Here is a 6,106-nt window from a genome sequence, read left to right on the forward strand (position 1 = left end):
ACGCATCTTTTCAGTTTTTGTTGGTAATCACAAACATATACAATGATCAAACATTGCACCAATGACTTAGAATTAAAGGGACAATTCAGTCTAGTACATTAAAAATTTGTACATATATCGGAAAAAATCCAGTTCCAATGGAAATTAGATCAGTCGGTTCTACTGTGATATGCCAGAACAGCCCATGGTGGTGAAATGCGTGTGAAATGTTCTTACTCGCTCGCTGTCCGCCATTACACATTGTGGTCGAACATCTTGTATGCCGAACCCTGTCCCTTGCTCGTAGAGTAATGCAACTTTCGTCTAGAACTGCTCAAATCGCTCTGACAGTAGTGTGTTTACCTTATTAGACGAATTATCTTGCCTCAAAATCATTTTTATCGCCTCCTCAGTGGTTATGTAGTTCATTTGTTTAACGTGCGTGACTTTGGCTCGGGTATTAGTACATCGTACATTTGTACCTGCTAAATCGTATTGATCAATGATTTTGTATTTACGACGGTATCAATTAAAATACTAAACTTTGTCAATATTTTATGTTATACGTTTCATAAGAAATGTAGAACAATACATTTATGCCATAGTTTGCTTCTTGATTATGTAAAAATTATTTATTTATTTGTGTTGCTACATTTATTGTGTTTACTTTTTTTTTCCCGAAACTTCACAGTTGGTCTCATTAACAACTTACTCGGCTTTTGTCAACATTTAAGGCAGAGAGAATGTGGTAATTTTCTGGTAAATGTTTGTGATTAAGTTACGTATATTAATTGGGCCTTAATTAATGCATTTTTATGATTTTGATAGTTATACTATATGTACCGTATCATATAATGAAATACGGCCAATCAACGGCCTTGATTTCAGACAACAACACTAGTAATAGTTTGATACCAAAAGACCTTGTTTAACTGACCCTATGGAGAAAATAAATTAAAATAATTCGGACATCGATCTTTTTGGCAGATCTATAATAACTGAGGTGTGGGAATTAGTCACAGATTCGACGATGACAATCGTTATGTTTGAGTTATTCTTTGCTGACTCAGTAAAATCGTTTTTGAATACTGGTTTCGCCTTAAGAAACCCAATGTAGGCTATGACTTCATACCTAACATTTCATCACTCCCTATTTTGTATGTAACTCTTGATAAACATACGTGATCTAGGTCATCCAGCCGATTGCATCAGCCTGTCCACAAGACTAGAGAGGTCATACAGGCTCGCAATATGGTACGACAACGTTATCATATTAAAGAAATAAATGATTCATTTTCAGAACTTTCGCAACAAACAGCAAATTGAATAATAAAATTAAAAATAGTCTCGAAAAATACAACTTATTAAAATTTAATTGCTTTGTTTTCGTTTCTGCTAAACGGCGTTTCCCATTTAATGACGTCATATTAAAGAGGCGGAGCTAGAGAAAGTTTACTTGACGGTATTTAAAAGATTTGTTAGCTTGAATATATAAATATTCACCGTGCGTGAAGATTTTCAAATATTTCGAATGGAAACATAGATGATATCATATATACGCATGAAACATTGTTCTTACATTATTGTTATTGTATTGTTATCTGTGAATTACAACTAACATCATGTCAAGTCCGAGTTTGAAATTGTTGTGAAGTTTGGTTTTGAAGGAAAGCTGACAAGGTGACGTGCCACATGTTCGTTACCACGCTAGCGTGGCGATCTATTTTTAGAGTTTACATCACCAGACTACTGTTTACAAATATATCGTGGCAGGTCACATGATTCACCGGAGAGTTACAGCTCTATATAAACAGGGGATCGTAGAATCAGTATTACACCCAGGTAACGCATTGGGACGACACAACTCATTCCACGTTGCCATTTTTTCCGAAAAGCTAATTCATAAACATCGAGATGTCCGACTTTTTCATCGCTAATTATATGGACGATATTGACATGTACAGTGTTGAACAACACAAGCACATCCACAATGGGCATAGTGGAAAGGGTCGGAGTAAACGAGAGGCCAGTCTCCACACCAACATGCACGACCCTACTGGACATACCAGAAAAGCGATACAGAAACTGGTCAACAACAAGCAGAAACAGAGGTCACAGACATGATTCGCTCTAGTCCAACCGTGAGTATTGTGATTTTGTAAAAGATTCACTGATTCCTTCAAATTTATCTTCATGATATGAAAATAACATTTTTAACAATGTTTTTGTAACATTTTTAACAATGTTTTTGTATACACTGTATACAGCTAATCTTGCTGTAAAGGATACCTCTATATAAAGAACACGTGTATATAAAGGGCGGACGTATCAACCTCATTTGGTACAATTGTCTATACATGTATTTTTACTTCTTTACATGGCACTTGTGTTCTGTCTTTTTAGTTCATTTAATGTATCATTAAAGAAATATTGTCTTGAAACAATACACAATTATAAGTACGGCATTTGCAAACCGAGTCATATTTAATATTCTGATCTACAAGAAGATGCCAAATCGCCATTTAATGCAATCTCAATTAGTTCAAACAAATCGAATGTAACAACTCTAGTTGCAATTAGTTTTCAATCTTGTTTATTTGTTTCAATCTTGTATGGAACCTGATTTGTTTTTCAAATTTGTTTCCATGGTACCGCGACTGATTTTATATATCTGTCCATTATGTACCCATGTTTCATAAATGTCAAGACCTAAAGAACATTTCACAGTTATCTGTTTAACACGATAATGCTAAATTAAGCCTATTGTCCTTCCAAAACACTTCAAAAAAGAAAAATGTCAGATTGGTACTTATATTGTTATAAGTCGTGATAAACAGTCCTCACAAGTTCGTGTGTTCTGGTACCATGACCTTTTTGACCTTGAGCATGTCACGTGGTTGAGTTTAACTCCAAACACCAGAGCAATGAACTGTAGTTGTAATCAACCGAAAAGAAAAACATGCGAGTACTTCCTGTGACCTTGGGAGAACAGCCGCTCCATTATCTATTGGCATACTTACATATCTAGTAAACAACATACCTATATAGATATTAAAATCAAGTAAACAACATATAGCGATTACAGTATTCATTGTCATTGTTTCTTAACAATTAACTAAAACACAAAGAAACTTATTCAGGTATCCCCTCATTAAATCTACCCATCAATCATTTCAGAACTTTGTGAACTGCTAACTTCACTTTCAAACACAGAACGTGACTGAACTGATAAAGATGCCCAGCTGCCGGCTTCTAATGAATTAATATAATCAGTACATGGTGATTAATGCTTTGATATGCGCATATCATTTCTTATTTTATATATATATTATAATTTTGATAGACCGTATCATTTCGAAGCAAGCAAACTGCACTCTTAATTTAATTCCCAGTTTTTATTCCGATCGATATTTAATCACCCGCGAATGTTGATATAGATACCATATATAAATGCTAATTTTAAACGATTATCTTAATACTATCATTTACATTTACAGACGGATTTCCTCATGGCACACTGACCGACGAATGCTGAAGGATCTGAGATTCCTGACCAATGGCGAAATGATAACGGATGAAATGACCAATCACTGACGGCGAAAGAATAGCCAATCGACGGTAGAGTCATTTGTGTGTGCATATATACAGTATATGAAACCATTTGATGCAGGAGAGTGAAAAATTGAATGAGATGAACTGTAAGTTAGGCAGTCGGAGAAAGCTACTGGTTGAGCGTGATTGGTCCGAATGGCCAATAGACCATGTAAATATCAAAGGTGTTTGTATTTTGTACTTTTTACAAAAGAGTTGATAATAAAACGACTGTCTGCAGTAGAACCATGTCTTGGTTTGTAATTTGCCATAGAGAACGAGTCTGTAAGCCACTTTATTTTCCAGGAATAATCATACATTATCCTACACATACATCTATACTATATATATACACATTGTTTCACGTCTTCTTTATGTAAAAGGAGCAGATCTCTGTTACTCGGCTGACGGAGCATGCTTCTTTGACTCAGTCGGCAGAGTCGTAGTTTTTCACACCGGAGACCCGGGTTCGAGGCACTCGACAGGAATCCTGTGTTTTCCCCTGATCTTTTACAGTTAAATAGATTGTCGATTAATAAAGGTCCTTACCGAAAGTGGTTAAGAGATACAGAATTCTAACTTTTATGAGAGGAAATACTGGTGTCGCGTCTTTTAGATGCTTCTAGTTTTGGAAAAAAAAAACCATAATAGCCTACCCCTAATATATAGAAGCAGACACATGTGGTTGATGTTAGACATGTTATTCCGGATGCATGTACAGGGATCTGAGAATCAGTTTGCTTTTATAATTATGGACCCACCAGAGTGCCATAAGACAATTTTAGACGTTTTAGGGGTCTACATAAAAAAAGATCATCACATATACGTAGTACCAAGGATTTATAAGCATATACGTCCTTGGTAGTACTATATAAAGTATGATATTTACCGATCCATAATTCAAACTGTAACTAATTCTCAGATGCCTGTGGTATAACCTTGTGTACATTAAGGGTAATATAAACCCTTAAGGTCGTATGTGCTGTGTAACAATGTAGAACTGACAAGAGGAATCGTGGTGTCTTTCCACTGGACCTGTGTAGATCATTGTATGGTAGAAAGATCTTCCTTTGGAATAAGTCACACTGGGTTTTGGGGGAGTACAAGGCAGGAGCTTTTGTGTTTGTGCACTGACCGTGACGTTGGGCGACGACTGATTTTCCTTTGATATCCGCCGGCGCAGCCTTTGATGTAGCTTGCGTTTGCGAGGGTTACCGTCTTACTTTCTGAAACTGGCCGTCATTTCATGAGCTGTCGTATTTTTTTAACGAAAATTTTAGATATATCCTCTAAATATTTCGTCCTTAAAGCAAGTAATAAACGTTGTGAAATTTAATAAACTTTACATTGGTGTTTCGTTTGACTCGATAAGACAAGTATTTGTTGAGAAAAATGGTTTTTATTCCCGGTTCATAGGCGTCTCGCGTGGTGTTTAGTAATGTAAAGAGACAGTCACGAATATGTCTCACTTATAAATCCTTGGAATATGTAATGCACACAAGGAAACCTATCAAAAAGTTGTTTGATTTTGCTCAATATCTGCAGGAGATACGGGACTTTTAAAATCGTCAAAAAAAAACAGATAAATCCATGATTTCCGCTCGATGACTTTGGTGTTTATTGTCCAATTTCAACCAAACAACATGGCTGATACAAAGGTATCTTGAATATGTAGGAGAGCCTAGCATATCCGAGAAATAGCGGTAACATAATTCGGTTATCAAAATCCCATCCTCGATATTCCTGGGGTTCCGATCACTTACGATCTCTACACCCCTGGACTGTCTCATAGTAAAACTGGAGGCAACAGAATAGAACAGGTAATTTAGTCATTTGATGTACATCAAAAGAGCCGTATAACGGTACACTGTGGTTGACTGCATGGCTTTGATGTTAGGCGTCGCTCTCTCTGTAGTCATCAAAGGAAATCTTTGCTAGCCTGTGATTGGTCAAATGTTTTCCGCTGAGCTGCCTTCAATTCACTATGATATAGTCCAGGGGTGTACAACTTCGCAAGCCAAGGGTATTAGTTAATCGGACTAATACCCTTAGCTAGCGAAGTTGAGGGGTGTAGAGATCGTGAGCAATCGGAACTCCTGGAGTATCGAAGATGTCAAAATCCAAGATCACTGCCTATCGTCCATCTTGCAATCTGATTGCATGGCTTCAAAAATGAAAAAGAAATTACTAATGTAAATTTGATCATGCTACCTTAGTAATGACTAATGTATATCTGATTTTACTACCTTAGAAATGACTAATGTATATCTGATTTTACTACCTTAGTAATGACTAATGTATATCTGATTTTACTACCTTAGTAATGACTAATGTATATCTGATTTTACTACCTTAGAAATGACTAATGTATATCTGATTTTACTACCTTAGAAATGACTAATGTATATCTGATTTTACTACCTTAGAAATGACTAATGTATATCTGATCTTACTACCTTAGAAATGACTAATGTATATCTGATTTTACTACCTTAGACAGTGAATGACTAATGTATATCTGATTTTACTACCTTAG

The 6,106-nt window shown here is 35.9% G+C and overlaps 1 long non-coding RNA gene across 1 annotated transcript; it reads left to right on the forward strand.

Annotated features, from left to right (window-relative positions):
* Positions 1 to 1,978: 1,978 nt before the first annotated feature.
* Positions 1,979 to 3,816, forward strand: LOC138329528 (uncharacterized). The gene is made up of 2 exons (XR_011209463.1): positions 1,979 to 2,120; positions 3,477 to 3,816. It is a non-coding gene; the product is annotated as an uncharacterized lncRNA (long non-coding RNA).
* The last annotated feature ends 2,290 nt before the right edge of the window (positions 3,817 to 6,106 follow it).

This window comes from Argopecten irradians, chromosome 8 (assembly GCF_041381155.1).
Source record: "Argopecten irradians isolate NY chromosome 8, Ai_NY, whole genome shotgun sequence".
In the NCBI taxonomy this organism is placed as follows: Eukaryota; Metazoa; Mollusca; class Bivalvia; order Pectinida; family Pectinidae; genus Argopecten; species Argopecten irradians.